The sequence below is a fragment of the Gopherus flavomarginatus genome, chromosome 2 (genome assembly GCF_025201925.1).
Source record: "Gopherus flavomarginatus isolate rGopFla2 chromosome 2, rGopFla2.mat.asm, whole genome shotgun sequence".
In the NCBI taxonomy this organism is placed as follows: Eukaryota; Metazoa; Chordata; order Testudines; family Testudinidae; genus Gopherus; species Gopherus flavomarginatus.
This window is the reverse complement of record NC_066618.1, coordinates 53,808,881-53,832,886: the sequence shown is the minus strand read 5'-3', so window position 1 is coordinate 53,832,886 and position 24,006 is coordinate 53,808,881.

Here is a 24,006-nt window from a genome sequence, read left to right as displayed (position 1 = left end):
CTACCTATCTGTATAACTACACTGTAATATACCTGTATTGTTAAGTGTATCTAGGTTGTCTTTCCAGCTATTTGTCTAGATGCGTATCTGTTGGATATAAGCAAAATGTGCAAAGGCACCCATCTGAAAAGTGAACTGGGGAAAAAACAGCATGGTAAATTTAGTCCACCAAGTTATTCTGTATGATTTGCACTTGGGAAATGTATCTTCCTTGTCCAACAATTCCTCATCAAAGAGCAGAATAAGCAACAACAAGAATGTGTGCACGTTTTGGCTCATTAATTCAAGGATTACTTAAGATATTAATGATCTTTTTAAAGTTTAAACCATTAGTGAATCTTGGCTTTGTTTCATATCACAGCTTTATAATGCAACTTAAATTGCATTAAAGTGGAATCTCCTTCTTTGTCTTATCCCACCATGAAAAAATAACCACCTCTATTTACTGTAGAAATTTCAAAAATAGATACTAAAGTGGTCCTAAACTTTGTTAAGGCTTCACCTTCTTTCCAATCTTACCTTGCAGCTCTTTTCAGCTTCCTGCTTTCTGCTAAAGTTCATTCTCTGATGAGCCTTTGAGCTGTCAGTCTGTCTCCCTAGCCTCTCTCTCTCCATTGTAACTGGCAATTTGCTTGAAATTGTTTTATTCCTTCCCTGGCCATTTGACTGCAGGGAACAGTTACTTAATGTGTCTTCCTTTATAGGGGCAGAGCACAGAAAAGGCAAGTAGACCAATTAAGTGGTTACTGCATTAGCATTAACCTTTTCAGAGAATGTGAGCAGAGTGTCTAGAAAAGATTCAGTATTCAATCAGTTTCTCACAGCTAGAAAAGTACTATTTTTGCTTATTGACACTAATTTGTCACTCAGTTTCTCTTGTATTGGTGAAGGTGCATTGCCAGAATCCGTTGTTGGTAGGCGTATCCATTTCCAGCTCAGGGATAATTTACCCCTTTATTTCATATGCAATGCCAGGTTAAGAAAGTTCTCAATTTGACTGCCAATAGACCACACTTCATTAGCTATCACTTTGCCCCTCCCGTAAATCTCAAGTGGGACTATTATGCCCTTTGGATATGGTTTTCAGCCAAGCACCTACTGTTTTCATTATATTAGCATCAATGGTGGCCAAACTTCCAAAGGTTTAGTGGTCTGGATAAGTATCCAGAATTGTAAATACTTTTCTGAACATTAGGTTCCCCAAATCAAGCCTTAGGACCTTTCCTCACCATACAACCAACCTCTTTCCCCGGTGCACCTCTTCTCCTCCTGCATCTGCTGTCTCCTCTGGGGAGAAAGCATGACAGCTTAATATCCATCTCCACACAGTTCTTCTTCAGAAAGTGGCTTGCTCCATCCCATTCCAGCGTAGGTTTGTGCTCTCACCATGTGATACGATCTGATGCAGCACAATGCAATAGCCCCTCCACTAGGTCTTACTGATATCTTCCTGGATCTATGCCTGAAAGTGTTCCTCAGTAGTGTGAAATCCTTGAACATATGAGATTCCCTCCCTCCATTCTTAGGAGATTAGCAGTTTTTATGGGCATGGAGAAAGGAAGGAAATTTGTGCACGCTCATGTTTCATAATACCATGAAGCACTATGATAGAACTACACTCACAGTTTTTCTAATTGCAAAAGCAACAAGATCGGCAGGAACTGATGGAGGGATGTCCACAACACAGGAGTGGGAAAACATGCCAGCTATTTTTCCATTGAAGATGAGATACTCTGAGCTGGATAGAAAGACATCCCATGTCTGGATATACTTGACAATGTAGATTGGTTCTAATTTGAGCTGTTTGAACACTTCTTAATTGCAACCCTTTTCCAATGATAAATGGCTTTTTGACAAACCAGAATTATTTCTTACAAAAATATATAAATAAAGAAACAAAATAAAATAAATGAGTTTGTTGAAAAATGTTGGGTTTGTGTTGAAAAACCAAATCTCATTTTTTGTGTTTGTGGGTGTTTTTTTTTTTAAATCAGTAACCAAAACTTATCAGTTTTTGGTTAATGAAAAAAATCTGGTCTTGGATTTTTCATCAACCCCCCCACCCACAAACAACTGAATTTAAAAAATGGTGGAGTGTTTTTTTTTTTTTTTTTTTGGTTTGTCACAGCTTTAGTTTGCATTTGCTTAGTTTAGTCTATCTGTGTCTTTTGTATTTCAAAAGCACTTATCTCAATTTCTCAATGTCAAAAGTATTAATCTCACAGACCTCAAATGGTGCCTGATCCTGCCCTGTTCAAGTCAATGGGATCTTCACTATTGACTTCAAGAGGCTGAGGATCAAATCCCTGGAGAAAAGAGAAAATGAAGTAGAAATAGTGGACTTCTTGCTGCACCCAGTCAAGATGAGTTGTTTCTGGAGGGTTAAGTGAGCATTTTCAGTCTGTATATGATCTATCATAGATTCCAAGGCAAGAAGAGACCATTGTGATCATTTAGTCTGATTTCTTGTATAACACAGGCTATAGAACTTCCCAAAAATAATTTCTAGAGCAGATCTTTTAGAAAAACATAAATCTTGATTTAAAAATTGACAGTGATGGAAACTCCACTTACATTTTATAAGTCTAGATTTTAATCAACACATTGTGTGGTATAAAGTCAAAAGTCTTACAGAACTATGTATATTACATCAGAACTGTTACTTTTATCAGCCAAACTTGTAAGCTCATAAAAAATAAAAATTGTAGTCAGCCACAAATTTGAGTAATAGAGCAAGATCCCAACCCAAATCCCTTATAGGTACATGCATCCCACAATTTACAAATTACTTTTCAATATTATATACAAAGTTGTAAGGTTCAAAACAGTTGCAACAATCTTAAGCATCCCAGTTGCTTTGCTAGTGATTATATAAATAACCTTTAATTTTGCATATCTGTTCTCCTAGTTAAAGTGCTTTCTTAACTCTGAGAATCAAATGTTCACAAAGCAAATGTCAAACTGAAAATTAATATGCTACGAAATGAGCAGGAGTGAAATAGAGAAGTGATGTCCAATGAAAATTGCAGGCAAAACTTTAGCAATAAACTACTTAGTCTGGTACTGGTCTCTTATCACTCATATTTTGAGGAGAACCATTCCCAAATCTTTTGTTTTTATTCCTGAGGCCTCAAATAGCTGACATTTCCTCTGGATCTGGTTCACTGTTGCTTTGATAGACAAGAGTAACACAAGATGCTGCTCCCACCAGGCACAGAGAGCCAAATGTTGTTTTACAGTTACCCTGTTGTAAATCTGAAATAACTATATTTGAATCAAAATTGCTACTCTGCGAGTACATCAGTGCAAGTGAGAGCAAAACTTAACCTGGGGTGTCCTTTGTGCAGTGTTCCTGGGCCTTGACAGCCTGAAAATGAAAGACTGCATGACGGATCCGAACTCAGATTCCCCATATAGCAACTATATTGCAAGACTACTTCCCTGCACCCCCGGCCCCCAGAACAGAAACGTGCTTTCTCAAAACCACATGTGTAGAATGTCTGAGCATTAGGAGTTAACAATCTAATCCACTAGCATCTAGTCTAATATGCTTCTGTGCTGGGAGGAACTGCGGTTACATTTTCAATGTGTCACTGATAACTGGACACATTAGAAACGTCATTCCTTATCAGCTAGAAGAAACACTTCTTTTCTCATCTCCTCAGAGGCTTGTGATATCAAAATAAGTTTCATGTGCAAGGATAGTGATTGAGTGCCCAATCCTGCAGCCATTGAAGTGAATGGCAAATTTCACATTGATTTCAGCAATGCAGAATCAAGACATTAAGGGCGGAATGAGGGAAGCTGTGTCAGGATATATAAACCCTGCACCAGCGAGGAGGGAGTAAGCAAGCAGCTGTTCTGGGCCCAGGAAGCCCTTCCCCACCACTTCTGCAAAGCACGCATTGCTTAGAGGAGGAACTCAAAAGGAGAGCAGGCCAGCTTAGTAGGGCAGCAGATAGTGGAGGTGAAGTGACTTACCTTCTGAGCTCCTGAAGAAGCTCTTGTGAGATGATGAGTCATCCCTGAGCTACATCCTGATTAAGTCACATGTGCTGATGAGTCATTCCTTTTGCTAGGTTTCAATCCACAAACATAAAGTGGGTCTGGTGACTCTCAGGGCAAATATGTAAATCTCATACAAGAACCAGCATCTCAGTCTGCCCTGCATCACTTCATGGTTGGAACTCTTCCTAGCCTTATAGTGGTGACAGACTCGAGCCTGTTCCAGTCTTGTTCCCAGCTGAGCTCCAGCCCTGCCCTAGCTCTCAGCCCCGCTCTTGCTTTGTTCCCAACCAATGCTTGACTCTTGTGTCCTTATTCTGGCTCTGACCTTTTGGTTCCTGTTCCTGGCCTGGCTGCAATTGCTTCAATCAGTAGACTTGATCTCCAGGATTTGGTTTCTGACAGCTTTGCAGGAACTCCTGAGGCCTGACTATAGAAATGTGGCCAACCCAAAGGGAAGAGACTTGGATTCTCAGAAGGTTGGAGACTTTATCTTTGTTTTTCAGTTATTTAATGTTTTTACTTTATCTGTTGGAAAAGGTGTGACTGGTAGGAAGTGATCCAGGGAGGCAGCAGTACAGCACTTAGGTGGTACAGGATTTATCTGCTTATGCTGGGCCCCGGATCTGATCCTGATGGAGAGGGTGGGCCTGGGTTCACCCAAAGGGAGACTTGTACACCCAAAGGGGGTGCCAAGGGCAGAAGCTGATGCCTGATATAGGGAGTCTAGGGGAGAAAAGCCCCTGAGGACTGAGGAGTCAAGACCTCAATCTAGGGGAAGATCCTCACTTAATTTAGAGGGCTAACCCTGTTGCTGGACTTTTTTTATATAACCCAAGAAGGGCCGGAGGGCTGAGTCATGGAAGAGATACACCACCACTGGAACAACAGTGGCTGTCAAGATGGCTGCCAGGAAAGAAGAGGACCTGTCACACTCTGTTTGACCACTGGATGGAGTCTCTGGTGATTGATCCCCTTCAGAGGCATTATAGGAACTCATGGCAGGTAACTGTTTAAACAGCTACTTTTGTTTTACAAGCATTTACAGAAACTGAGGATTGTAGCAGTTGCAGGTTTGGTGGTGCAGTAAAACAGACTTTAAAGGCTGAAGAGAGCAGAAGATTTTTTTTTCTGTGGCTAGTAAGCTATCTAGATATCTAAAACAAGGAACTCCCTTCAGTCAGCCATGGGCATTAGTAAGAACCTAAAAAGCTAAATAAAGAGTCCTTTATAAAAGCTCACGTGGAGTGTTTCAATAATCACTCTGAACATCTTGTAGCAGCCACACACACACACAAAGTTTTTTCCCTTCTTTGTGACTAATAATTGGAGCCATAGAGAGTGCATCCATGGTGTCACGGATCCACAGAACTGTGCTCTGGAACAGTCCCTGGGAGGACTCCTTCAGCGTGCCAGCCTCCCTTAGGGTCTCACTCTTTCACTAGGGTAAGTCACTTGGCTTCACTGCCTGCCTGGACCAAATCTTGGGGCCTTCAGTACCCCTACTTTATGTTGCGAGCTCCTTTCAGTGAGTCCGCCTGAGTCTGATATTTGGGAAAGACTTATACTCCCAAAGGGAGCTACATACCCCCATCTTCAGCATCTGCAGTGACTCTCATCCAGCATTGTAAAAGCAGTAGGGTTTATCAGATGTCTGGAGCACAGCATAGAAAGTCCTTGGTTAGAATAGGGAAAATGAAGTTACAGCACTGTCCTTTCTGGTTACCCAGAGCAACAGCCAAGCAGTCTCCGCTCTTGGCTCCCTGTCTATTCCCTTCTGTTCAAGTTTCCAGGCCAGTCCCAGCTGGCCCCTCCTCAGTCCTTTGTTGTCCAGCTTATCAAACAAGGCTGGCTTCCAGGAAGGGTGGGCCATCCAGGGTCATTAGTTGCTAGATACCAAATGTCCCTGTGCTTGGATTTACCATTTTCTTCATGGACTGCCCACTGACAGGGGGCCAGGCCAGTCAGCTAATGTGAATAGGGCACATGCCTCTGCTTCAGAGCAGGTCTAGATGACATGGTTTGAGTGCTGGTGCCCAGTATAAGCTGTCAGGTGAGCTGCACTGGCGGGAGTGCAACAGTGAGAGATTCTCCAATAAAGTCTGTGGACTAGTCCTACAGAACAAGATAGCCTAAGGCATCAGTACTACAGTAAAAATGGGTCTATAATTTCTTTCTTCTACAGAGGAAGTCTCAGAACAGTTATTGCTGAACAGGTCATTGTTGTATATACAGGGCCGCCCAGAGGATTCAGGGGTCCTGGGGCAAAACAATTTCAGGGGCATCTTCCATAAAAAAAATTGCAATGTTATATTCTCGTGGGGGCCCCTGCGGGGCCCCAGGCCAATTGCCCCACTTGCTCCCCCTCACGGGCAGCCCTGGGAAATATAAACCTTCCGCATCTCAGCACAAACCTAGTTTTGAGAAAACTTCTTTACAAAGTATCACCAGTTCTCAGCATCAGGAGCTAAAAGGCACTAAAGCTCATTAAAAGGGTTGGACAAATATTTTCCATCAAAACTTTTTTTGGTACGAAAACTAGAGGTTTTTAAAAAGCAGAAAAAAATCATGGACAATGTCTGCTTTCCTTCAAAATTTGTTGTGGTTTTTTTTTAAATGAAAAGCTGAAATTAGTCTGCCAAAACAAGACTATGGTTTGGGGTTTCAGAAGTGTGTGGCCAAATATTTGCTGCTTGCTGTGTTTGATTGTTTAAAGAAACAATAAAAAAAATTCTGCTTAAAAAAAATCCAAAACTTTTTTGAACCACCTCAGCTTGTGACCAAACGCCTGAGCCCATCCAGTCAGAGATTTTTCCAGGTTTCTGATACTCTGCTGGCTTCCTTCACTCATATCTGTCTCCATAACTTTGGGTTCATTTAGGTTAGAACATAAGAACAGCCATACTGGGTCAAACCAAAGGTCCATCCAGCCCAGTATGCTATCTACTGACAATGGCCAATGCCAAGTGCCCCAGAGGGAGTGAACCTAACAGGTAATGGTCAAGTGATCTCTCTCCTGCCATTCATCTCCACTCTGACAAACAGAGGCTAGGGACACCATTCCTTACCCATCCTGGCTAATAGCCATTAATGGATTTAACCTCCATGCATTTATCTGTTTCCTAGAGACTGGCTCCGTGGGGTCCTTCACAAACTGGAAATGGTTACTATGGGTTTGTCTCTAGTATAGCTTATGTACATACTCCACGAACTGAGATTTGAGTTTGTTCCAGAATCTGGGATGAGCCTATGTTGTGAAAACTGAAATGCTCAAAATAGCACATGCCTGTGAATGGATACAGGGTGCTAAAATGAAATTAACCCAGGCGGTCTCAAACTGGGGGTCAGGACCCCTCAGGGGGTCACAAGGTTATTACTGGGGGTCGCGAGCTGTCAGCCTCCACCTCAAACCCCGCTTTGCCTCCAGCATTTATAATAGTGTTAAATATATAAAAAAGTGTTTTCAATTTATAAGGGGGGGGTCGTACTCAGAGATTTACTATGTGAAAGAAGTCACCAGGACGAAAGTTTGAGAACCACTGAATTAACCCCTCTGGAATCTCAGGGAATGGGGTGGGGGTCTACCTTGGTAGGGTTGGGAAGGATATTGCTCTTCTCCTGTGATCTCTCCCCCAGTGGCTACTTTTACATGAAGCTACTCTCCCCTGACATGAATCTCCCTATGGCACTGAAATTAAGTACAGACCATAACTTGGCACATGAGAAGTGAAAGGGATGGTAGCCTTCATGGAAAAGCTAAAAGCTTCGCTCTTCTGCAAGCATCAAACTGCTGAATGAGCTTCAGGGTGGGGAAGGCTGTGCCTCCCAAACAGCCTGGCCCTGCCCCCTATCCGACACCCACCCACTTCCTACCCCCCCAACTACCGCCCTCAGAATCCCCGACCCATCCTGCTCCTTGTCCCCTCACCATCCCCCAGAGACACCACCACCACCGCGGGACCCCACCCCTCCTCCCTGTCCCCTGACTGCCCCAACCCCTATCCACTCCCCCACCCACTGAGTCCTGACAGACCCCCGGAATGCCTACAATCCAACCCCCCCTTCCCTGTCCCCTGACCGCCACCCCAACCTCTGCCCCCTCCCTGTGCCCTGACTGTCCCCGAGACTCTCTGCCCCTTAGCAAACCCCCCTGGTCCCGGCCTCTTACCCCCGGCTCCCCCTTCCCCCGGATCCTCAGCACGTCGCACTCAGAGCTCCGCCCTGCCACAGCCGTGTGTAAGGGGGCGGGGCCTGAGCTCCTCCCTGCTCAGAGCCCCAAGGTAAAGTGGGCTGGGCTGTGAGCTTCCTCCACTCAGCCCGGAGCTCGCAGCCCTGCCCTGTTACTACGCGGTTCTGAGCGGGGCCTGGCTCAGGCCCCGCCGGAGTCAGGCTGCAGCTGTCCAGGGACACACCTGGATTCGCTGAGGCTCCCGGGAGAGAGACGGAGACGGGGTCATGCTGGGGCAGAAGCCTCAGCTGTTGTCTTGGGGGCTCCTGCAGAGCCTGGGGCAAATTGCCCCACTTCCCCTCCCCCCCCCACGTGGCCCTGTGTATATAACAGGGAATAGAAAATGACAGCTACTGAGATTATACCAAGGAAGTCTTTTTTTTGCGGGGCGGAAGCGGGGGGAGGAGGAGATGACTTTCAAAACTACAGATGGGAAATGGGCACTTAAACTGCTCTTCATGCTGTAGAAAATTTTCAAACTCTCCAAGGAAGCTTTACTTGCAAAGTGTACGCTGAAGGAACAGAGAGGTAGCAGAGTGTGGAAACAGAAGGGAAGAACCACATGACAGACATTGCTATAAATTTAAAGCACAAACAGGTAATAACATCATTCAGTCTGAGAACGCTAGAGGCTTTTCATGTACCATGTTAGTAGCTGCATCCTTCTCTATTCCTACCAAGTTCAAGCCATCAGCAGTAGTGATTCCAGGCATTTTTAGTATGTATTTAATGAACATTCTCACATTTCAGAAGTTAGTTGACATTTCAATGTTTCTCTTTAATGTATCACAAATCGCTGTAATTTGTGTCCCATGAACCAAGCATTACAGCAACAGGATTTGAAATTCACATTATTAGGTCACTCACCTTGATATCTAGCTAACTGAAAGAAACCTTTCTTGAAGGATAAAAAGGCATCACTCTGTAAACTAAGTGCTTGGGTTTTTGTTTTGTTTTAACTGATAGCACTGATACTGTTACCTCTGTTCCCCTAAAAACCAACCCAGCGTCTCACTTGTATGAGTTTTATTATAATGCCTCTGTTAGATCAGATAGAAAAGAGATGGAGCTTATTCATTCACGCACACATTCACTGCATTCATACCCTCATGCACCCACACACTTACACAGGTGGAGAGTTACTGGAGACAGCATGGAGGCCGAGAAGCTGAAGTGTGGTAGATCCGGTGTGTCTGCCTGAGGTCACGAATCCAGGCTGCTGAGTAGGTCAAGAAGCAGGGGCTTCTGTGCATGCCTTCTTCCTCTTATTTTGGAACTGGGCAGCTCCTGTCACGTACACTGAGTTTCCTTTCTGTGTCTGTCACCAAGAAGCATTCCCAGACCAGTTTCTTTCATGCATACCAGGTTCTGCTTTTTTTTACAGCACTTCATGACTGCCTTCTCAGGGCAGATTATATGAGACACACTGGCTCCTCGCTCCTTGCAGTTCCTTTCCTCCCAGTCCCACATACACTCCCTTGTTCACACTCTCTCGTTCACACTCTCTCTGAGGGATGGAATATTACAAAGCTTGGAAGTTCATACAAGTGGTAACTTGAAAAGGTTACAGAGCTTGCAAAGGTTACAAAAATGTAAAGGCTATGCTAACAATCACTGAATTTACAAAGTCTGCAAAAAGGTTGCAGAACTTGATACAAGTTACAGATCTTAGGGCTGGTCTTAGGGTATAACGTAGCTGAAGTCGAAGTATCTAAGATCGAATTACTCACTGTCCTCATGGCGCGGGATCGATGTCCGCGGCTCCCCCTGTTGATTCCGCAACTCCGGGTTGGTGGAGTTAAGGAATTGATATAAGCCTGTTTGGGGATCTATATATCGCGTCTAGATGAGACACCATATATTGATCCCCGAGCATCCGATTGCTACTCGCTGATACGGCGGGTAGTGAAGACATACCCTCACAATCGTATTTGAGCAGAGGCTTTACATAACAGATACCATCAGCTCACAAGTGACTGGCACTGGCTCTTTCCAATTTAGAGAAAGCTCTTTGTCCATATCAGATCGCTTCAAAAATTGTGCACTTTTGCTTGTCAGTTTTTATTTGTGTAAAATTTTACCCATCCTAGCCCCTCTATGCTGTTGTGGTGGCACAAGGGTCACTGAAGGAGCTGCAAATGGCTGGGGGGAAATTCTCCCAGTGGATTTTTTTTACCCATCTTATTGAATTTATTAGAGAATGAGATCCCCGCTATAAAATTTTGCACAATGGTTAAAAAAACAAAACAAAACTCTAAAGAAGACAAATCATTCTCTAATAAATTCAATAGGCTTCTGTAGTAATTACTCTAAAATCCTATTTTAAACCTTATTTTATTGTATCAGATTTTTCTTTAAGGGTGAAATCCTATGAAAACGTTACCCCTCTGCAGTGGGCCTTTTTGGAAATTGTAATCCAAATCCTGCAGCATTTTGGAGGGAATTTTTGAGAAAGTGTGGCAGATACAGATCCCTCCAGCCAGGCATTTCTTTTGATTAAGGTTTTCAGATTTAAACAGTGTTTAATCAAGGACAGCAAAACTGAGGAAAAGCCAGTTTCCAGGTGTGCCTTCTTGTGCAGATGGTCCTCTGCCAAAGAGAATCAAAAGAGACTTAATTACAAGAATGATCAGTAGAGTCAGGCAGAATGAGAAATTGTGCTCTCTGATGGAAGCAGATCATTACTGAACAGCAGTGTGGCTTGGCACCGGGGCAGGAGGAAGCTGCTTCTGAAGGACGATACTCTGCTTTTTGAAGTCTGTAGAGACAGAATAATCCTCACTGTAGTGTTTAAAGCATTTACAAAAACCGGCGCCATGGCCACCATTCTCTGCTCTTCCTTCTCTGTGCAGCTTTACACCAGCAGGGCAGCCAGCACAGCCATGACCACTTGTCTCCTGCAGTGAGTATGCCAGTGTCCTTTCCAGTCTGCTTCCAGTCAGCCAATGCTTTCAGCATTCGGTAAATCCTAGAAAGTGCTGCCCGTAGAAGGCGATGCCGTGGTTTGTACTTGTGTGTGTGTGCCTGGGATGTGTGTGTGTGCGAGGGCGGGATGACAATATTTCTATTGCAATAGAGCCCTGAGTCCCACATAAGAACTACAGCTATGCTGTGCTGGGTGCTCTTTGTGTTTGAGAAGGAAAATATGGACCCCACCCCAAAGAATTTACATTCTGAGTGACTGCAGAACCTCTTTTGGTTATGCCGAATGATGAAGGGTATATCAAATACTGTTTATATTCAGACTTATGGAACAGGGCACAGTATCAGCAGCAATAACACAATATTTCAGCAGGGGGTTTGAGTCTTCAGAAGCTAGACTGACTTCATCAAGGCCCATCTGGTTCAAGGAGTTTAAAATACCAAAATGAAATTTGGGATATGATCTTGCAATTTGTGTGTGGCTGGGCAAGAGGAGAGAACAGGTCAGCTCCTCCCTTTCTTCTGTTTGCTCCTCATTTTCTTTCCCTTTCTCCGTACTATTTACTTGTATGAGATTTCATTTTTCAGTTCCTCTAGTGCAGACTCTACTTCTGCCATTAGTCTGTTGGCTGCCTGCCTGTCGATAATTCACAGGAGATAATGCTTCTGGCAATGTTGAATAACTGAGGGAAGTGGACTAGCAGTACATTTAATAATACAAGGATCTCAAAGTGCTTTACAAACATTAATTAATTCTCTCAACACCTTTGTGAGGAAGATAAGAATTATTGTACACATTTAAAACTGGGCATATTAAGGGTCAACATTCCCCAAGATCATTACTAATTCTAGATGCCTCTGTTTTTGGGAACTCGCTTCTGATGCCTAGCTGGGCACTGCAAAACTGAGACATCCAAATCAAAAATCACTTTTGCAAATTTATTCATAAGTGACATTCTAAGGTCACACACAACCAGCAGCACAGCCAGGAACAGAACTCAAGATTTTGACTGCTAACTCTGCTTTAACATCTAAACCATGCTCCCCTCAGCAATAGCAATAGTGTAATTTAGCCCATTTAGTGGGAAATTCAGTATAGATACACAAGAAACTTGGAAAGTACCAGGGAGAATTTGGGAGGTCTCACAGCAACAGAGCTTTAATCCAGTCTCACTTTTGGTATTTAGGAAATCAGACATATAATCTCTGTCTCTGTAGGGGATCTAAGCATTCACAAGCTTTTTCTTTCTGCTGCTTTCTGCCTATTTTTTGCCCAAAGACATAATAACTATTTTAGGCAACTTCATAGTGTGACAAGGCATGTATTATGTAAATGAAATGAAGGCACTCAAGAATGAATTAACAGATAAGGCAGGACAATTTTGGAGAAAATGGCTAAGTAATTTTTCAGGATTTAAAACTTGTTGTGTGCTATTGACTCAAGTGTATTTTATCTTCTCAGATACTTTTTCTGATTCTAAAGCCTTTTCCTTTTCCTTTCTTTGTCTGCCAGTTACCTAGCTATTTAGCCACCTTTGCTTATCCAGTTGTGGCATCTGCCCTAGGTCTTTGCAAGTTTTATGCACTCAGGTGATGTCTACACTACATCATTTATAGTGGTGCAACTGCACAACTGTAGCGCTTCTGGTGAAGATGCTCTAAGTCAGGGGTCGGCAACCTTTGGTATGCGGCTCTCCAGGGTGAGCACCCTGGCAGACTGAGCCAGTTTGTTTACCTGCCTTATCGTCAGTTTCAGCCAATTGTGGCTCCCACTGGCCACGATTCTCCGCTCCAGGCCAATGGGGGCGGCGGGAAGCCGCGGTCAGCACATCCCTTTGCCTGCGCCACTTCCCACCGCCCCCATTGGTGCTTTCCCTGGTGAGTCACGTGCAATAGGTTGCTGACCCCTGCTCTAAGTCGATGAGAGAGAGCTCTCCCATTGGCTTAATAACTCCTACCTCCATGAGAAGCAATAGCTAGATCAGAGGGAAAAGCTCTCCTGCCTACATTACGCTGTCTACACCAGCGCTTAGGTCAGCGTAGTTTACATTGCTTAGGGGTATGGATTAGTCACACCCCTGAGCGATGTAAGCTATACTGAAATAATTGGTAGAGTAGACATAGCCTCAGTCTTGTAACCTCCTTCCCACATATGCACTGAACTTCCATTGACTTGTGTTTCCAAGATAAAGGTCAGATTCTCAGTAGGTGAAACTTTGTTGCAACACATGCTGGAGAAGGAGTACATGCTGGAGGTACTGCAGAGTGTATACTGGGCACGACACAGTTAAGGCTGGGGTTTCAATTTGGCCAAAGGAAATTATGTGTCCAATTCCTATTGAACGTCATTAGGAGTTGGATGCTTGGCTTCCTTAAGAATCCTTTAAACATCCCAGCCTCTTTTATCGGAATCCAGACTAAAATACTGGCAGATGCAAAGATGTGGTCAATATGCTAAAGAAGATAGAGCTCTAATCTCTCAGATGCCAGGAAATGCAAAAAGTACGGCATTCATGGTAACTTATCTCATCCATAGGGCACATTGGATACTAAAGAATTCATAGGGCTAGTCTACACTAGAAGTACTACATTGGCACAGTTGCATCGCTGTAGCACATCTGGTGAAAACGCTCTGTGCTGTTTGGAGAGAGCTCATCTGTCAGCATAATAAAGCCATCTCCATGAGAGGCAGTAGTAGGTTGGTGGGAGAAGCTTTCTTGCTGACATAGCGCTGTCCACACTGGTGCTTAGATCGGTGTAACTTACATAACTCAGGTGGATGTATAGTCGTCCCCTGCCCACCAGGTGATGTAAGTTATACTGAAGTAAGTGGTAGCGTAGACCTGGCCATATTAACAATATGGGCGAATCTCTGCATAACAACTGCTCCTTGCTACCAGCTTTTGAGGCTCAAGCTGTTCCAAGAGAGGCTGGGGAAGAGACGGGTAGGAGGAGGAAGCAGACTCCCCTCCATCACAGCATCCAGCAGAATAGCCTGCCACACCAGGATGCACTTGCTGCAATCCTGTGGGAATGTAACAGCAGGCGGGCTCCCCCTCCATGTGCAGACTTTCCATGAAGGGAGAGGAAGATGTTCCTATGATTAGTGCATTGGTCTAGAACTTGGGATACCCTGTTCTACCACAGACTTCCTTTGTGACCTTGGACAAGTCACTTTGTGCTTCATTTCCCCATCTGTAAAATGCAGATAACAGCACATCTCTAGCTCACAATGGTGTTGTGAGGACAAATACATGAATGATTGTGAGGTGCTTAGCTACTATGGTAATGGGGGCTTATAAGTATCTAAAATAAATGGATGGGGCATTGTGCTTTCCTGATGAAAAGTGCCTCCTTGTGTTCCTGCTGGGATGAGGTAGCCCCACATTGCTTCTGGGCAGCCCTGGTTTTGGGAGCCACAATGGCTCCCATAAGTAGTTGTCCACAATACTTCAAAGTGTGCAATTCTCTGGCAACCTCGATTTGCTTTTTTAGAGAAGAGGGAGGGGGAGATCAAAATACTAACTTCTACTGAAGTCATGGTGTGCTTCTGAAAAGGCATAGCAGTAAGCTTATAAAATGACAGCATCCCTTGATGAAATGTAGGTATTACACCACATCCACATAACTAAATCAGATTCACATGATCCTATACAAGTATATATAAGTATCAATGATAATGAAACTAACTGGAAAATTCAAGAATGAATTAACCATTTCCTGCAAAAATGGTCAGCTATATAACACACCTGAGAAACAATCTTTTAGTGTCTTTTCACACTCATTTTGTAGGTATTCCATTTTTGCAAGTTAGCCTGTAGACTAATCCTCAATATCCATGTGGTAAATTTCAGCTTTTAAAGTTAGTGGTTTTTTGCATGGGTAAGAAGTCTTAGTGTCTTTGTATACCATTTTTTATCCTTGCATTTATCCAAAAGAAAATAATTTTAGGTCACCTTTGGTCCAAGACCCAGCATAGAAGATTTCAGTTGAAAAAGAGAATTTATAAGAAATCTATGTGCATGTGAAAACAGATCATTATAGCCAAGAGTGTTAAAGTAACTTTGTCACTAGTATTCATTAACTGTGAATACTAAAAAGTTGTTTTCTTTTTTTATTAATACAAAGTGTGATGAAACACTTAAAGTGTAACCCTGCTGGTAGGTGTTGTCATCAGCAACAAAGCCTGGATTCCAAATATCTAGGTTCCATCTTGACAAATAACTAAACTAGCTCAAGTCCTCATCCAGAATTTCTGGGATCACTAAATACTTTCCCTGTTGCCCTTCCCCATTCACAAGCACTGAGTTTGTGTATGAAACAAAGAAAACTTCATTACGGGAGGAGAGGAAGGGAACACATCAATGAAGATCATCTGTTTACATCAGTGAAGGATTGTGGGATAAGTTTGTTAGAGCTGGATGAAAATGGGAACATTTTTTAACAAAAAATGTCACACAAACTTGGTGACTTTAGACATTTTTTGTTAAAAATGTTCCCATTTTCATCCAGCTCTAACAAACTTATCCCATGATCTTTCATTGATGTGTTCCCTTCCTCTCCTCTCATAATGAAGAATAGGATGAATTTTACAGAAATTATGAACAATTAATCCTTCCCCCTAGAGCTAATCCAAACCACAAAATTTTGATTTTTTTTTACTAGCTTTATTTACTGTTATATACAATATGTTGCAAGTGAGTTAGCTCCTAGATTTGGGATCATATTCCCCTAGGGGGGAATATATGCCCCTGTTTTGGGACGAAGGGAAGAAAACTCCATGAGTTTCAGCTTGTAAATTTTCCTCACCATCATTCTGTTGGCTCCTCCCTTCCCTTACTACACTGCTTAATTAGTGCCAGGGCTTGTCAGGGCTGAGCACCAGAACTTCTAGGCTTGGCAGTTCATAACCCCGGCACCTCTGGGCTTGCTGCATCAGTATTCATGTAAAAAAATTACTTGAGTCCTGGCACCTCTTTCATTACAAATTAAGCACTGCCTCACTATGGAATGCACAAGAGATTCAGTTCCTAAACCTGCAGCTGTCCTGAGTTCCAAACAAATGCTGGGATGCCCTGGAAGGAGCCAGGCCATGCCTACCTCAGGCAGGAGCCATAGTGCCACAATAGCAGACATGGAGCAATTAGCATTAACTCCTATGCAGCTTTCTGGCTGGAAACCCATGGGCTTAACAGATGAGCCTGGTGTGGACAGATGATCTCTGGCTTCATACCAGCACCTAACCTAAGTTCCCAGTTTTCGCAGAGGAGTACTGTGTTAATGTCGATCAAATAAGTTGGCCCAGAGAGACACAGATCCTGTGTTAATAAGTGTTAAAAGATCCTAACAGCAGGACTGACTTGATGGAGCTTTAGCAGAGTGGCTTTCACAAACTCTGAGGGATGAGGACAGCATCTACCTTTTCCCTTCCCTACCTCATTTAGGTTTGGCATTTCTAATACACTCATCAGCAAAGTATCCAGAAGCTTTTCCTTGAAGGGCTTTTTCCTTCCTCCATCAGCAGTTATTATTACAGCTATGCATGGTATAGAGCTGATGCTTCCCCTTCTTCTATGTCCTTCTGATTATTTCTGCCTCTTATGGCTCCCCAACAGGGACAACTGGCCCTTGTACTTTTGACGTGTGTGCACACTTCCTCCGCTCCCAAAAATTTCATGAAGACACTGTTTAACTTTAACATTGCTAATGGAGCTGCTATAATAAAGTCATCTCTTCGCTTTGCACTGGAGTCTTTTGTGAAACTCTTCTCATTATTATCTAAAATGCTGCTTCTAGCAAGTGGCAAGTCATTTCTGGAGCTCTCTGATATTCTAAAGTTTATATCTAAATCTAGTCAGTGTTAATAAAAATTCTAAGATTAGCTGTCATAGCAACTTGAAACTACAACCTTTGTATGAAAATACCCTTGAGGCTTGGATCCTCAAGGTGATGTCATCTAAGAAGAAAATTCACCAAATGGCACTATAATTATTCCCCAGTCCCAGTGCAGAATAATTATAAAACTCTGCTCTATTAAATTTAAATACAGGCACTAAAATGCGGCTGCATTGTGTAGTCTCAGATTGGAGATAACGTTTACAGAATGCTCATTGAAACACTCAATGAAAAAAAAAACTTCTATAGTTTTATTTTTCAAATCAGTTTCTCTCTTTGGTGAGCGTCTGGGTTTTTCACCAGCTGTGGGAACGTACCATGACACTCTCACAACCCTAAGGCAGTGCCAGTAATGATAAAAAAGAGTATTTGACTGAACTGAAGGATTATACGGATGACTCATATTTTACTCTGCAATCTTCACTGCCAAACTCATATAATGCTGGCATCCCCTATTCCCCTTCCCTGCCCATGATGGACAAGGGAGAACTCCAACTCTATGACATGAAGGTCATAAAGGCCACTGAGGGGCTGACTATTTGAATTTCCAGAAAGAGGAGTATCAAGGGCAAAGCAGATGTGACCAGCCAAATTCCAGGATTATGTAGTTAGTGGTAAATGGCAAATACAGTTCTATGATTGCTTTCTGATTAAGGGATATAGGTCATACTCTAGCTTCATCCAAACTCAGCATATGGCTCTATAATCCTTGTTCCTGTGACATAGTGCCCATAACAGATTTGATATTATATAGTTTCCCCAAGGATTTCAGTCTCTATTCTTACCAAGTTTTTTTCTCCCAACATATGCTACCATTAATTGTTTACACAAAGACCTTCACAGATGATGTTCAACCCTCCAATTAAACTTATTTTGCTGATCTGTCTGACATTCTGCCAAATTATAAATACTGAGACAAGGGGCTGAAAGGGGAAGATAGGAAATTGAAATTAGCCAAAACCAATGTTTAGTCAAAAGCTGCAGAAATATACTTGAACTTGTGGCTCGGAGGGGAAAAAAAAACAGAAGAAAACAATGTCCTAAAAGAAGAAGTCATGAAGTGCTATGAAATATATTAGTACTGTCCTTATTGTCTATTGAAACAGAAAATCTTATGTTCTTTATATTGAGAAAGGCAGCAAAGCAAAGACAATAAATGTATTACACTTAGAGTGGTTTGAATTGTCTTATTACAATTCTATTAGTGCTGGGCTGCTTTGAAATCATTGATTGTTCCTGAGAGATGATGAGATTATGGTACACAGAATTTAGCTATCGTTACCATGTGATTTTCAATTAAGAAGAAAATCAAAAGTATCCCAGTGTCATGGTCATAACCTGAAGGGTTCAGACTAGATTTTAGCTGCATACAAATTAAGATAAAGACTGACTGATAGTTTGTCTCTGTGAGAAAACAGCGGGCTTTATGTGGAAATGTCCCATCAGTCTTGTGAACTCCATGACTGCATTTTCATGCCATGAAAGCTGTGGTCTGTGAATTAAGCCCTTGATTTGTTCTTGACATTCAGAAAACCTTCTATTGGGAACTCAAATAAGAAATATATTAGCTCCACGTCAGGCAGAGCAAGGCCTCAGCCTCTAAGGACCTACTCTAACAAAAAATATCCAAAGCCTATGGGTAGTACAAGGTTCGAAAGACTGAAGATGCTGGTTCCTTGACAGATGTTCCATCCAGGGCAAAGTTTGTCTGACTGCATGAGAGCAAAATGGGAGAGAAGCTCTGAAGTAGGGAGCTGTGAAGCTGCACGGAGGGATGATGAGCTCTGATGAATGAGCTCCTTGTCTCCTACAAACTACACTGGACCCAGTTTGTCCTCTAGATCTATGCAAAATTTTCATTCTAAAGCACACAACAGCTTTGTGTTCTCTCTCACAAACCTATGCTTTTGCTCAGGTTCACTGAAAGCTTCATCTAGCTTTTTCTTGAGCAAATTTGGGACAAATTCCCAGTCAAATTTAGCTTAAGTTTTCACAAATTTAGAGACCCACAACTCTCCAGTTAACTTAGACGGACATATAGACAGATGTTCACTGTACTTGGCCAATTCCATGTGGTGTGGATTATGAACAGCTTTGTGTTGGCTGAGAGTTCTGTGAAGATAATAGTTTGAACTCCCATGCTCCCCACTCATGCCTGAAAGCCCAAGAAATCAGGATCTTTTCCCACTTGTATTTTGATCATTACAGGACCCCTTTTTCTCCTGTTTTACAGGAACCTTCTTATCCTCTATTCCTTTCACTCCTTCACTGAAATACACACACACATACACGTTCAGAATACTTTTCTTCTCCATCCCATGGGATTGGAATTCTCTAGCAGATCAGTAATGGAAAAGTGGTAGTGATGAGATGTGAACTGAGCTCTGAATTTTGGCCTTCGAACCAGGAGCTCAAAGTTGCAGATGAAGCTCAGCTTTATTCAGCTTGAGGCCTCTCTGATCCCAAAGCACTGCTAGGACTATCTTCTGCAGGTGATTCCCACAACTTGAACCATGAAAGAAATATACAGGAAGCTGTAGAAAGGGAGAGGTGGCAAAGTCTGGATGCAATAGTTCTTTTCATTGTGTCTATATCTTTTTCCACTTCATTGACAGTTACTGCCAGCTGACAAGAAACTGAACTGGTCCACTAGACTGGTCTTCATTGACTTTCTCATTACCAAGCACTCTTGGCTAATATGACAGAACAATATATCTATATCCATCTCCTTTACTCTAGGCACTTAACACGCTTATAAAAATAGATTACTCCCATGACCTCTCATAGAGCAATAACTCTTCCCCTCTCCTTAATGAGTTACGAAGTGTCTAGAGTAAAGGATAAACTCTCTCCTTTTATTGAATCAAAATCAATAATATATAAACAAATAAGAAAATAATTTGTTTTGATAAACTAATAAATGGCACAAGATACTTTCCATCTCTCCTTATCTCTCAGCAAGGATTTAACAGTTGAGTGGTCTTCTGAGGTCTCATATTAGTACTTATCTTTTAGTATGTTTACACAATATACTGCAATACATTCATTAGTGCACTATGGTGCCTGCTACAGTGTGTCTGTATAACAGCTAGCAAAATGAAGCCCTGATCTTGGTTGGGACTTCCATGCATTGAAGCAATAATAATAAGTAATGTATCAATATAAATAACTAAGAATAAATGCAACAAAGAGTCCTGTGGCACCTTATAGACTAACAGACGTATTGGAGCATAAACTTTCATGGGTGAATACCCACTTCGTCAGACGCATGTGTTAGAATAAATGAAAATTAACAAAATAAATGAACAAAGTTCAAGGCTCTAAACATTTCCATGCTCCTTTGTTGTCTTGTTTTCTTACTTGGTAATTTGCAAATACATTAATTTGTAATGCTTCTTCTCAGACAATAGTGCAGATTAGTGAGGTTCTATTCTACATATACATAAAACCCAGGAAAACATTTGTTTTATTTCATTCTCACTGCTAAGATGCCTCTAGGGCTTTGCATTAGGAGAAACCATAGAATGATCAAAAAGCAATATCATACTGTGGGTAAGCTGATACACAGAAATACATTAGCAGTTTTTTTTGGGCTTCACACCAAAATAGGTGTTAGATAAACATAAAAGAAGCAGAATGTTTTGGATATCTGACATGAGATTGGAGAAAAGAATACACATAGAAGCCATATACCTACAATGATGCAAACTACATCACTCACAAAATTTCTAGCAGGGAGGCAGGCTTTTCAGAAACAGTATCTCTACTGATGCTTTTCAAGGAAAAAAACCTATTCACTCTGAACTAGACCCTGCAAGACGATGGGATTACTTTGCATGTTTAAGTGCTACTCATACTCATAGCAAACCAGCAGAAACTGGCCCTGTATTGGTTTTCTTTCAGATATACAGGTGCCACTTCAAGCCATCCATGACACTAATTAGCTACTTTTAGTCAGTTTTCTGCTGTTTTCTTCCACCCCAACTTTTCTTCCTGAAACAGTCCCTGTGTGTTTCATTTTATAAATTAATTACTGGAATAAAGAAAATCCCAATGAACAATGTAATGATGAGTGTATCTTAGGGTCGTTCATTGCTGTAATCTTCGATTCTGACCATGTTTTGTTCTGCCCTTGTTATTTGCCTGTAAAGCACCTGTGTACACATGGCACAACAGTAGAAATAATAATACAATAGCCAAAAAAGAATAGTTAATGATTATTAATAATATTAGACCATTTTAGTTTTTGTCATATTTCCCTCTATTCTCTACCACTCTACTTCTGAGTATCATTTGTAGGATTTTGGAATTTAATGTGGGGAATTGTATGAGTATTAGTCCATTGCAATTTGTGGGTGGCATCCAGTTTGGATAAAAAGCCGCAGGGCTAGTGGCCAGAAAATAAGAGATGTGATTTTGCTTGTGGATCCCAGGTCAGTGGGGAAAAAAGGAGACGTGAAGTCCTTGCAACCCAAGGGTCCCTCTTAGGTGCCATCTGTCCTTTTGCAGGAGGGCAGGTGAGAAGATTCAACAGAGCAAGCTGAATCTTTGGGGTAGGTAGTGGAGAGTCTATCTTTAGTTAGAGCTAAATGATAGATGCCCTGTAAACCCTGCACAGGACCCACCTAAATGCCTGGTAAATTTGAATAAATATTACATATGAATAAAATTGCAGCCTGACACTTAAAATCCATTCTTGTATCTGTCCTAATTCGCTTGCATGTCCTGATCCATTTCGCCCCCATGCAGGCCGCACAGCATATCCTCACTGAACTCAGCATCCCACCCCACTACCAAGTCCCACCCACATGCACCTCCTCTTGTCCCCTTCCTCTCCACAATGGACAGAAACAGCCAAGCGATATCTTTGGTGCAGCTCACAAAATTCTACAATTCCACTCTCGAGTTACCAGAGCCATTTGTGTGCAAGAGATTGTGGTTAATCTACCAATATATATCATACACAAATGGCTATGGCAAATTGAGGGACTTATGGTAGCATTTTATGGGCCTCCCTAAAGCCTGAGAATGTGTGCAGTAGAGCAAACATTGATCTTTGTGTTTATTGTACTATTTTGCTACTAAGCACTAGCTCATGATATTACAAATAACTGCCTTGGTCCCCCTCACTTTTCTTCTTCCTTTCACTCTTCTCTTCCTTCAGTCTAGTTTTCCTTGGTATCTTCTTTCCTTGGTATCTATATTTCTGTGTCTGTGGTTCTGCAAGCCATGTCTACACACAGATGTTGCACCAATATAGTTAAAGTGGTATTACCTTCCTAATCTGGCAACAGTTATATTAGTATAAAAATTCTTAAACTGGTATACCTTATTCTCATATGGGAAGGAGAATAAGCTATGTCGGTATGAGCACTTTTAATATTGGTATAACTACGTCCACACTAGGGGTTGTACTCATAATTATTTCAGTTAAAAATCACCCACTTAATTGAGATAGACACACAGGTGCAAAATCTGTGTGTAGATCAGGCCTTAATATAATTTCCCTTTTTCTCTTCCTTAATGTTTTCTCTCCCCCTTTTATTCCTTTCCTTCTGTGTTGTTCCTGTCCTCCTAACAGTCTCTTTTCCCCCTCCCACGCCTTCTCAACCATTTATCCCCAGTCTCTTCCACCTTACTGGCCTCATTACTATTCCCCCCCATGCACCTTGTACTCTTTGTCTAGCTTTGCATATTGTGCTGGAGCATGCTCTTGGCACCCTCCTTCCCCCACAAACTCACCGACGCTCACACTGCCTCTGAGACTCACTCACACAAATACTTGCTCTGCCAGCTCAGACTTGCACTGTCATACATTCACACCGAAGACCATGCCGAGTCTTGCTCAGGGTCAGGGAGACTCCCTCCTCTGGGATTAATCTGAATGTAGTTTATAATTTTCTCTCGCACTGGTAATACCAGATTTGCTGCATGTTTCAGAGTGACATTTCAATACTTCACTCATCCCTTACACCCCACTGTCACAGAATGACAGCTCTGGCACCTTTACATTGGTGCCACTCCTCATACACATATTCACAAGCCCCCCACCAACATACACACCCTCATTCACACACTAGTCCTGCCCAGTTCTCACAGTCATATACTTTGTTCTATTCAGATTCTTATGCTGCGCTGATCCCTGTAGCAGTATCTGAGTCCAGGTCTACATTAACACTTACTGGGTCATCACTTACGTCGCTCAGGGGTGTGAATAAGCCACCCCAAGTGCTGTAAATTACACCAACCTAAGCGCTAGTGTGGAGAACACTATGTCCATGGGAGAGCTTCTCCCACCAACATAAATCCACTTCCGTGAGAGGCGGTAGCTAGTAAGCTGATGGGAGAGTGCTCTCTTGTTGGCATAGAGCATCTTCACCAGATGCGCTACAGCAGTGCAGCTGCATTGGTGCAGCACTTCTAGTGTAACTAGCCCTATGCCCAAGCTTTTGGGACAGCTTTCTAAGAGTATGATCCAAAGCCCAGTGAAGTCAATGGAGGTCTTTTCATTAACATCAGGGGTATGGATCAGGCCCCAAGAGCTTTCAATCTATTTTACACTAAACACTCTAACCTCTCTTCAAGCATCATCAGCAAGTAAGGGGTGCATAGGTAGCAATACCTGCTCTCAGATAATTATAATTTCAAATTGTTCAGACACTGTAAAAAAAATTGAATACATTCTAAGATGCAAAACTATCCGTATTCTCTTGCTTATTTCCAGATATCTACCAGCCTGGAGTGCACATAGGAGAAATTTGGATTCACTGTCACTTACTTTGAGATTTCTTTCAGGTTATGTGGAGATCTTAAGAGAACAGAGCAACACAGGAAAAAAAAAACTCACAATGTTATGAAAGCTCTGGGATTAAGAGTTTTAAAAAGCATGTACTGTATTATAGCATACAAATATAAGCCTTGATTTCAACATCTTACATACATAGAATAGAAAGTGA